This window comes from Stegodyphus dumicola, chromosome X2 (genome assembly GCF_044657685.1).
Source record: "Stegodyphus dumicola isolate Sdum_Otavi_A_Nest chromosome X2, ASM4465768v1".
Classification (NCBI taxonomy): Eukaryota; Metazoa; Arthropoda; class Arachnida; order Araneae; family Eresidae; genus Stegodyphus; species Stegodyphus dumicola.
Window position 1 is genome coordinate 187,624,065 of NC_140781.1, and position 12,476 is coordinate 187,636,540.

At 34.4% G+C, this 12,476-nt stretch overlaps 1 protein-coding gene across 1 annotated transcript in view; it reads right to left on the reverse strand.

Annotated features, from left to right (window-relative positions):
• Nucleotides 1–813: 813 nt before the first annotated feature.
• Nucleotides 814–12,476, reverse strand: part of LOC118199469 (neuroligin-4, X-linked-like) — a 624,820-nt gene continuing 613,157 nt past the window's right edge. The window contains exon 8 of the mRNA XM_085809401.1: nucleotides 814–1,744. The gene's annotated coding sequence lies outside the window, so the exon portion shown is untranslated. The remainder of the gene's footprint in view (nucleotides 1,745–12,476) is intronic.

Here is a 12,476-nt window from a genome sequence, read left to right on the forward strand (position 1 = left end):
GAAGGTAAATAGTAATTTTGGTTTAGCTCTTTACTTTACTCATTATGGTCTTTCGTTTTTAATGGAATTCTTTGCATAATGTTTTGCAAGAATACATTGGTAAAATTCACATCAACAAGGCTCTGAAGTTTTTTCCCTTCAGAAAACATTTTGGTGGAGCGAACTTCGATAGAAATATCTGCAACAGGACAAATAATATCTCACATTGCAAAAGCGCTAGTCAAAGGCGGATTTATGGGGCCACACAAATCTCAATCATGAGAGATCCAGAGTTCAAAGATGCTTAAAAAATGTTAACCTATTTTTAAATATAGCAAACGTACCCTATGCTTTAAAACGTAGAAGCTCCAAAAGCTCAGATGGGACCGCTCTCAACTTCCGCCAGTGATGTCATTTAAAGATTATATAAAGATAATATTTTATATAAAAAATCAGACAATAATATTCCTATATAAGCAGAAAAAGACTTAATACTTTTCAACTTTTATAAACAGAAAATTGTTTGCTTCATGTGAGACATATTCAGAGATTTCGGAAGATTTTACTTGATCTACATCCACAAGTTTTGAACTTGCTGGTATTAGAACACAAATTACAAATTTAGTTTAGAAAAAAATCCACCATCATATATTGGTGTCTAGAGTCTAATTGGTTGGAGTCATCGTTAGTTAATATTTTCGAAAGTAAATGCAATGGAACAACGTCAGTTTCTTGTGGAACAGGAAAACATATATAAGATAAAGATGAATCACTGCAATACAGAATACAATGCACAATAGAGAATAGCACAACACAGAATAGCACAATACAGAATTAGCTTCCACGATTTGTTTTATTTTGTATGCTTTTAACATTGTCTCAGAGCGCAATTTGCCCCGGTTTGAGATCTAGATGGGTTAACTACATAATTATACCCTTAACTTGAACGACACTTATAAAATATATATTCCATAAAATTCAAAGTTGAGCTTATTTCATAAACATAAACCCATCTGTTCCAATTAAGAAGGAAAAAAGAAATGTGCTTTACAGAATATGAAAAACTTTCTATGTTATTTAATTTCATAGCATTTTAACATGCTTGAAAGTTGATAAATGAACATCGATATTATCTTAAAAGAATAAAAATAAGCTTGAACGTGCTTCTATAAAACGCTCCGAATGCTTTTTTGTGAAACTCTAAATTCAATTAAAATTTGTGTCACGTTCGAATAAAAGAACTCAGGTATCGTGTTCTAAAAGTGAATGTTCTTTCATTTCTGCTGTATAATATGAAATGTATCTAATTGAATAGATAGATATTCAGTTTTAAACATAGATATTCAGTTTTAAACCACATTTAAAGAACTGTAAAAGCATATACATCGGTAACATAATATAGCAAATATATTTAGAGTTTAAACATCTATCAAGATTTTTCAATTTACGTTCAGATTGAGTGACGTAAATGAAATATAGCCGTTATACATTCAGAAGCAATTCCTTTGATTCAACATTCGTTTTCACAACACTTCACATAAACAATTACAATTTCACAAGAGTGCTAATAGTACACAACATGCTTGGCTGTATGTAATTTTAATATCATATACAAACAATGGGTGATATTTTGAGGGCATCAGTACTGCACGTGTTTTCGGAAATGTATAGCATCCTGGCTTCATTAATCCGAAACTTCATCAGCTTGAACACAGTATGTGGCTCTGCAAAACATTAAACTGCACCACAGGATTTGACACAACATCTGTAGGGAAAAAAATATGGAAACATGTTAAATTTGCATTTCATTTACAAAACCTGACACATGTTTTCATATAAACAAACTATGAACATGCAGACGTAAGTACCAACAAATGTGTTGTGTCAGTAATTTCCTTAAATGATTTCATGGCTGATTTTCGTGATTTTTACCCTGTATAACATAAATATGAGCCACGTTTCCTTAGAACGTCCTCAACGAAGGCATCCTCCCTTAAGCATATAGCCGTATTCCAATAACCTAACATAAATTAATCTGGGAAATTTTCTGGGTCACTAAAACTTCTAGACTAAGACTTCCAACTAGTAAATACACCTAAACTTTAATAAAGTACAGTCTTTAATAGGTTAAATTAAAATGTTATAATCTGTATGTGAAAATTGAATGCGTAAATATTTTACAAGTACGTAACCATTAATCGCAATAACGAGCAGTTTTTATTTCATAGCTGCTTCGGAAAATATGATGAGATATTGCAATTTTTCATCGCTGATAGACACTGAAAATGGATAAAAATCAGCAAGTTTGTTATGAAATATCTCAGTGAATTTTGAGCGCAAAGTTATGAAATATTTTGTATTTAACTTATGAAAGCATAATTTGGAATATTTGCTTTACAAGAATCTTACGAATTATTAAGTTTTGTATTTACAAAACCCTATATCCTTCTATCCTGAAACTAGTTACAGAATTCCATGCATTATTTTTAAAAATGCTATAATTGGTATTGCATATTTAGGTCCGAAATTTAAGGAAATTAAGTCCGCAGACATCTTTTCAGGTATTTATATATGCATGAATTTCATTTATATCGAACAACATGGTAGGTAATCTATGATAATACACCACTTCTGATGATATTCAGGAGGATATTTAAAATATTTAAATCAGCACGTGTTAGATATGATATGAAACACTGCATATTATAATCGATTTCTGTGTCTCCTTCAAATTTTTACTTTAATAACAACAGATGTTTTGTTTATGATTTTAGGGAATTAAAGGAAGTAGTTCTGAATGAAACTAGACATGTCACTACAATTTTATTTTCTCTTAACTTAAACAAAATCGGGTACTCATTGTTATCAATATTAGCGGCAAAAGTAAATTAAGTAAAAAACAATTATTGATTTCAGGTTGTAATAATTTTTATCCAACATAAATCATTCTGAAACAAAGCCTTATGCCTTTCTAAGATGCGATTAACATTTTTTAAAAATAATTTCTGAGCTTGGACTCTGTATTTAAGTAGCTATAACTGCCTATCATGCAGATACATGATACTATAATTTATAAGAAAGTACATACATAAGCGAAATTTAAATCTGAAAATGCATACATAATACCAGAGAGCACATGCCCCAGCTTTATATAAGAAAGGGGTTTGCGGAATTTGAAATAAAGAATTGCTTGGAACAGAGTTAATAAATTTTCTGCACAGATAAATGATTTTTGTTATAGAACAATATTACTAAGTTGCTGCTTCATAATTCAAATTGTAACTGAAGGTAGTTAGATATCGGTTAAAGACATAAAATGTATTTTATTTTAGGTAAGTAAAATATATACTGCAAACGGGACGCCCTCTTTAAGTTTGACAATAATTTTAAAATACACTGCCCACCAAAAGTTAAGGAATAGCATGTTTTTCACACCTCAATTACAAAAATGTCAGTAACGCTTAAATTCACAGTTTATATGCATGACAGTAACAAAGTTTAAGAAAATATATGAAAACCAGTAGCTACCACTTTTATTTTGTAGAAATGCATGCTTATATAGGAGTTTGAGAAAAAAATGCAAAAATTATAATTTTTCTTCACGAGTGTTGATCTTCAGTTGTTATTACAGTATCATGGACAATATCCAGGAGAGTCTATCAAAGTCCAGGAGAAGTCGTTTACCAGATTCGTTGAGCTGGCGGGCAATCAGATGGATGGAAATGGGGATGTCACAAGCTGATGCTGCTTCACAACTCAATGTCTCTCGTACTGTGGTGCACCGACTATGGAATCAGTTTGAATCCGAGGATTCTGTGTGCTAGGCAGACCTAGAGTTACAGCACCTGCGCAAGACCGTTATTTAGCTCTTTCAGCCCGAAGGAGGAGTAACATTACTGTGTCTCACCTTATGGCAGATCATTTAGTGGCAACAGGAACAAGAATCTCAGTTACTACAGTGTGCAGACATATGCATAATACAAGTCTGTATGCAAGACGACCAGTTGTTTGTGCCCCCTTGATCCAGAGGTGCTTTTTTATATTGAGAAGCGAACACGTCTCCTGGACCAGTCAACAATGAGCGTCTGATTTCTTTACAGACGAGTTCCGATTCACAGTGGAGAGTGATTCAGGTCGTCAGCTAATCTGGAAGGAACAACGCACCAAATGCAACCAATCCCACATTGTGGAAAGACAACAGTTACATAGGTGGTGGAATAATGGTTTTGGCTGGTATCTCTCTCGGTGGTTACACTGACTTGCATTTGTTTTATGCAGGAACTTTGACTCGTGTGAGATATAGAGACGAGATCCTTGATCACTTTGTCCGCCCATATGCCTTTGCTATTTGTCCTGGATTTCTTCTGATGGACAACACTGTGCGACTGCAACGAGCTCGAGTTGCTGAAGAATATCTTGAGAGTTACGGTAGTAAGCGGATGGAATGACCGGCTCAATCCCTAGACCTGAATCTTTGGGATTACCTTGGGAGACAGGTCGCTGCTTTACGTACTCCTCCAAGTTCGTTAGATGAGCTTGAACAGGGATTACTTCATGTCTGGTAGTTGCTTCCCGTTTCACTGACTTAATTGACAGCATGGAACGTCGTTCCCGCCAATGTATTGCAACTAGAGATGGACACATTCCTTATAAGAACCCATTTTTCCTCAAAAAATTGTGATTTATCCGAGATTGGAATTGTCTACCAACAGTGCATTTTTTTGTTATAGTACATGTTTGTGTTGAACTGTAGAAACATTCTACATCGCATTCATCAAAGAACAGTTTAGTGAACATGTCCTGTAAATTTCTTGTTTCTATGTTGCTTCATTCTTAAATTAGACACAAAAAACATGCTGTTCCTTAACTTTCGGAAGCAGTGTCGTTCTTTAAAGAAACAATAGATTAATGATCTAAAACGACATACAGGATGTTTCACGAAGGATCCCTAACTTTAAAAATAATTAACTCGGAACCGATGATAGATAAAAACATGAAACAAGTGATATGTTTATTAAAAAAGCCGTAAGAATATGATATGGAAACCTAAAAAAATACAAATTGGGATGATAATTACAAAGTTACAAATCGTGCTGCTAGTTGGCGCTGCGGGTGGCGTTAACATAAGTAGGCTGTGCATAGTGGCTAATGCAAACTCTCATTGCATTCACATCAAAAGAGATTCGGATATGTGAACCTTTCACACGACACACATGTCGCAAACGGAGAATGAAATTCCCAATCACTCTCTGTATCAGCCGAATAAATTTGTCCGCCTACCTACAGCTGAATTCAAAATCATGCCATTCAGCACTTACAGAGTCCTGAGGAAGACATTAAACATGTTTCCATGCAATATTAAATGCTGGAACGCTATACTAGTTCAAGCTGAACGACAAAGAGAGGATATTGCTAACAGGATGCTCGACATGATTGATGTTTTTGGTTCCGATGTCCGCCGAATATGGTTTACAGACGTCATAGCCCCAAACTTACCGTTTGGGCTGCACTCTTCTGCAAAGGCATCATTGGGCCCTTTTTCGTTTGAGAAACTGTGACAACTGACCGGTATATTGCGCTTTTGAAAGAATTTCTCGAAACTCAACAAGCGCTCGATGATCAACAAGACACAATGTGGTTTTTGCAACATGAGGCTCGTCCATACTGTACACAACAAGTTTTTGACTTTCTGGATGAATACTTAGATGATAGAGTTATTGCATTGAAATATCCGGCAGTTAAGGGAAAAGGAATCGACTGTAGTCCTTATTCACCTGACCTCAACCCCTGCGACTACTTTCTGTGGAGTACACTGAAGGACATTGTTTGTCGTAACAACCCTTTAACACTCAATGAGCTGGAGGAGGCTATTTGTCAAGCTTGTGTTTCAATTTCCGGTGATGCACTACAGACAGTGACTGAAAATTTCATTCTTCGTTAGCGTGTATCTGGTGAGACATGTGTGTTTGAGTAAAAGGTTCACATTTCGAATCTCTTTTGATGTGAATGCAACGAGAGTTTGCGTTACCAACTATTCACAGCCTGTTAATGCCACCCGCCGCGCCTTCTATCAGCACAATTTGTAACTTTGTAATTATTAGCACAATTTGTAATCTTTTAGGTTTCCGTATGTATATGTTCTTCAAACGTCAAGTAAGAAACTAAATTTATTCTTGCATTTCCAACAATATTCGCTGTGGAATTTCGGAAAATGTATTTTATCGAAAAACGTGATCATTGTTTTACGAATTAAACAAAAAAATTATGGAAGAAAGAATCTAGATTATAAAGATCAATAGGCGTAAACATACAATAATAACTTTTTGGATTAATTCATATCGTTTTAGCATTCTCGCAATCTGCATGTAAACGGAAAACTTCGTTAAGCTCAATTTCAAAGTTTACTGTTTCTGTTGAATACATACGTATTAACGTTGAGTAAAAAATAAACATGGTATTCATTAATAGCAAATAAAATTATATTATAGTATTTGTTTTTCGTTGGCCTACTAACCGCCGAGCTGTAAAGTCGCTGAACAGTGGTAGTTCGGTCCGGGGTTCGAATCTCGGCGAATGGGCTGCCTACATAGCATTTTCATGGTTTTCCTCTTGTGTAACGAGTGTACGAACCAGTTCCCCTTAGAACATGCTCCACGAAGGCATCCCTCCCTTTAGGTAGATAGCCCTTGCGTACTTTGCCGTGAAACCAAACCAAACCAAACCACAGAGCTTCTTTTCAAATTGCATACGTTCTTGGTCAGAAATTTATTATATAATTTAAGTAAAATCTTTGTTTAAATCTAACCACTAAATGTAGCTGTTGACATGTTTTTCTCGACAAAACAATTAATCAAATAAAGGTTTGGTTTCGTTTATGTGATTACAGCAAGTCCTCGAGGGTTATCCGCCTAAGGAGAGAAATGCCTTCGTGGAGGATTTTTTGAGGGAAACTAGCTCGTAATCACGCCCACGCAGCCAGCCCGCTCGCGGGATTAGAACCTCGGATTCAACTACTAGAGTTCAGCGATTTTACCAGTCGGCCGCTGGTGAGCCTGATCAAATAAAGCATGAGTACAGAGAAATTGGAAATAAACTGAATTAAAATTGCTTATATAAAAGTGATTCAAACGTTTACGATCACAAAAAAAAAACTTTTTCCTCAAATGTCTAATAAAAAATAGAAAATTACAGATTTTGAATTTACTATGAAACATTTTCAAAATTTCATTTTCAGTTAACGCAGGTTTCCTGTTATACTTTTAAATATTTATATTATATAAGAAAAGCTATTTGTCGTTAAAGTAGCGTTAATTTGAGAAATGAAAGAACTTTTCATTAAGTCCTTCAAATAAAGTATTACCTCGGAAAGAAATATTAAAAAACATTGTGGAAGAATTTTTACAAATCCGTAGAATCTAACTCAATAGCTACTTCCCCTGAGAGAAGAAAATTAATGATCCTTTTCAACAATGCTGATGCATTTTCGACTGCTGTTTTCGAAGATACAACCAAATTTATCATGGTGCGGGCAAGAAACTCGCAAAGGTCAATGAACATTTTATTTTCTAACTCTGAATATGCGGAGGATCACCTGTGCCTGAATCTGCTCACATCTCTTTTTGATTTCTCCTCATTCATTAGTTAAATGAAAGAATTAATATCTCCATAAAACTGCAATGCTGAATTTTTTAATCAGTAGCTATTAAAAATCCTTAAACATTATGTACACTTTCTTTTTCATAAGGAAGGCTCACTAGCGGCCGAGCGGTAAAAACAGTGAACACTGGTAGTTCATTTCGGGTTCGAATTCCGGCGAATGGGCTGGTTGCATGGGCAGTTTCGTTTTTTCCTCATGGTATTTCATCACCCTTAGGCAGATAGCCCATGAAGCTTTGCCGTAATCACATAAACCAAACCACCTTTTCATGAAAAAAGAGCAATACATCTCATTTTAAATTCTTCACTTTAAAACAAAATTATTATTTATTTTCACTCCACAGCTAAATTCATCTAATTTTCGCTCATCTAAACTACTGCGATAAACTTGATCGCTATGTGCTTTCAAATATATACCATTTGAATTTTACAGTATCAATTAATAAACGCAGACACGTGTTCATAAAAATGCAATAACGCAGAAACAACAAGTTTTTAAGATACTGTCTATATCCTTTCAGAATCAAAGTTAATTTCATGGCGCTTGTATTAACAAGGAAATGGAAATAAAAATGGTCGATTAGGGTGCAAAATAAACTAATTATGGCATGTAATTAATGTTCTCGTTATCTGTTATTACATAACAGTTGCGAGTGGAATAACTGTCTACGATACTAATTCGAGACAGAAGGTACATCACAATGTTTGGCGTTTTGGTATATTAGGTATTTCCTTTCCACTATTCATTTATTTGCCAAGTAAGCGTGCGATGCGACTTTTGTAAACACGCATAACCACCGTTCATTCAGCAAGTCAGTCAAATTCTTCCACCGTAGGGCTTTCAATTTATCACCCGTGTACATGGCTGACCGAATCTCTCACATTCAGAGCTCTCAAATGTCACCTTTCTCATTTCACTGAAACAATGGTAGGGAATTTGAAACATTCTGTTGGCCTGACTCAAGATAACGGCCCTCTTCTCATTCGGCTGCTTCAGCATTTGACAAACAGTTGGGGGTTGGTTCCTCATGTATTCATTTATATCTTAGATTCGCATCGGAGACCTCAGAAGTGTTAACTTCTATCATAATCCTTTCAATAATCAATTCTGATGCACTGCTGCCTCCCAGAGAAGTTTTCCTAGTTCACTAATTTTAATAATTTCAATTTGTATGCTACATAGAATATTCTGAAACGTGATTATACATTAGTCGTCACTTTATTTATTCACAGCCTAAAGTGCGGTAATTTCTCCATTTGGCAAGATTTAAATCGTGATATGTGGAGACTTGTGTAGATTTGCGGATTTTGAGCGTGGAGTTAGATTAATGCGCTACTTTCCATAAGATGATAAAAGTGCGTTTAAAATCCATCTTTCCATTAAATATTGTAACACGTTTGCTAATCGATGCCAACTTGTTTAAGAATCCTTATATAATCTTTGATGCTTTATTAGAAGAGATTTAGTAGAAATCCATTTATCTTGTCATCATACACCTGAACTCTAATTAAACGGGTTTTTTTCCTTCTTTCTTGAACAAGTAAAGCTAAAGGATTTCTTTATTAATTTGTATGATTTTATTTTATTTTTTCTTCTTTTTTTAGATTTAGCACTTGAAAATAAGACTCAATTATGTGTTTGATAGGTTTTCGAAAATAAAAAATACTATTTTTCTTAATTTGAAATAGAAATAGAATAGGTTTTTATGCAAATAAAAAAAAAACTCGCTGTTCAAGTTTATTCAGTAAAATATACTTGCTGTTGAAGCACCGCTAATGAAATCTAGCTGAGATTTCGGCTCGTCCAACAAAATTGCTAGCTAAAAAACTGCACAACTGGGTAATAATACGTTAACTGAATGGATATTATCTCTCCCCAGCGGCAAAGCAGTAAAGAGCTAAACACTGGTAGTACAACCCGGCTTCAAATCCTGGCGAACGGGTTGACTGCTTGGGCATTTTCGTGATTTTCGCTATGTGTAAAATGGTTACGAGCCATTTTCTGTTGAAAAAAAATCGTCCACTAACGTATCCCTCTTCTCCGGCACATAACCCTCGTGTGCTTTGTTGTAATTAAACAAACCAAAGTAATGGATGTTATCTCTCCCACGCGAATGTATCCATTGCCACTATTTTATTAGTAATTGATCCGAGCTTAGCCATGTAAAAGTCAATAAAAGACAATTTCCTCTACGAATTTTTACATAATTTTGTAAATAATTTTGGTTTGATTGGGTTGAGTTTATGTGACTGCAGCAAAGCCTCGAGTGCTATCTGCCTAAGGGAAGGGATGCCTTCTTGGAGGACGTTATAAGGAAACTGGCTCGTATACATGTTACATATGGGAAAAAACCTCGAAAACGCCCACACAGTTAGCGAGTTCGCGGGATTTGAACCTCAGACCGAACTACCTGTATTCAGCGACTTTGCCGCTGATGGACCAAATAATTTTGTAATTAAGTAGTTTTGGTAAGTTTTAATATTAGTTTAATTAAAAAACAGATGTGTTTTTCCATTTTAAAATTTTGTGCGCCAACAAATTTGTTTCGGGAATACGGAAATTTAACTAATATAATGGACATGCACAAGCACTATAGGAAGCAGGTTAATGATATATTGAGGTCTTATCAGTATATACACAGATTCTTTGCCCAGCTATTGCTCTATGGAGTTGTGTTTTGTTTTCATCAAAATTAACATGGAACTCGGAAACATTTTACAAAATATATTTTAACTGAATCTGTGAATCTGTATCAGCTTTGTGTTTCTAGAAATTAAACTGTTCAGATATTTTTAGGAGAGAGAATTTTAAAAACTATTGTTGACATACACAGGTTTTTAATGGCAAATACTACGTTTTATGAACTTGATAGATCAATAATTAAAATTTTTGTTACTCGTCTGTGCATACGTTTCACAAATTTAAGTTTATGAAAGTCACTCAAAACATTTAGACGTTAACAAGATCATAATAGTGGTAAATAGGTACAATCGAGATCTATACTTCATAATTTGAACTGCTAGAAAATACTAAAAATAAAGAATTTATTACAGTATATATTTGTATTTGTTTGAAAGACAAAGCTGAAATCATGATGCCTAAAATAATTTTGCAGTTGCCTGTAAAGTGGATTGAATTTCTACTGACGGAAATCTGATATAAATTGTGCATACTTTAAAATTACCTTTACAAGCATTCATAAATCTTTCAAACTTATTGAATTTCTTCCTCACATTCCTTTATGACTATTTTCAATGTAAAACATCTACCAATAATTATTAAAGAAATCCTGAATTACAAGCATTCCAAGCATTGTAAAAATACTGAGAAATAAGAAAACACGCATTCTTTCGAGTCAGGTGGAAGTTTCTTCAATATCAATAGAAGGATCTATTATAATGAAGAACGTCTAAAAATATGCATCACATCTCTTTAGTTCATTGAAATGAGCTGCAGGTGACAGGTGACAGGTGACGGAGGACTGGGACGCCTGGCGTCTAACAGAGGTAAACAGGCATATGTCCCACACCCTCCCCTATCCAGACGCAACAACTCCCTGCGGCCCCATAAGGACGCACCGGGAGTTTATCGATACTTCAACATAAATTACTACTTACTCATAAATTACTGCCTACTGATAACATATAAATTCTGCTTTTTCGTAAATTATCGCATACACATAAGTTACTGCTTGTGCTTGTACCTGAATTACAGCTTACACATAAATTACTGCTTACACATGAAATACTGCTTACATTAATATGGTGCATTAATATGATGCTCAGTTACATATACATGCTACATTACACGTTAATTTGATACATAATTACACATTATTTTGATACAAATACTGAAAAATACTGCTTACACATTAATATGATACACAATTGCATAATACATTGTACATATGGCAACATTCAGATCGCAGTTCACTCATATTGGGTTATTCAGTGCGGAGTATGAAACAAAATGCTGTTTCAGTTAAAGAATATACTACATAGTTGCAATGCACCGTTGCGTTACACACATATACTGTTTCACTATACATAACTGCTACTTTACACATAAGTTACTGCCTGCTGATGACACATAAATTATTACTTATATAAGTTACTGCTTACACTTAAAATTCTGGTTACACATTAATATGATACATTATTACATATAGCATTGTACATATGGCAACATTCGGATCACAGTTTACACGTATTTGGTTATTCAGTGCGGAGTATGAAACAGCATGCTGTTTCAGTCAGGGATTATATTACATAGCTGCATTGTGCATAGTTGCGTTATACCATTGCATTACATACATATTCTGTTGCATTGTACATAAATTACTACGTACTCATGAATTGCGGCCTACTGATGATACATAAGTTCCTGCTTACACATACGTTACTGTTTACAGACTAGTATGATACATAAATACTCATAAATTACTCCTTACACATAAGTTACTGCTTGCATATGAAATACTGCTTGCACATTATGTTAAATAGATATCATTAATTACTGCTTACACATAAGCTGCTTGCACATGATTTGCTGCTTGCACAGAAGATACTACTTACATATTAATATGATACATGATTACATATACACATTACCTTACACATTAATATGCTTACATATACACATAAATATATGCATTATATTACACATTATTACTCCTAAATTACTGTTTATACATAAATTACTACTTACACTTGAATTAATGCTTGCACATAGAATGCTACTTACACGTTAAATGATACATAATTACATATACTCATTACATTACACATTAATATGATACATGTGAAATGAGCTGCAGCAAACTTTCCATTATTCGAGCTGG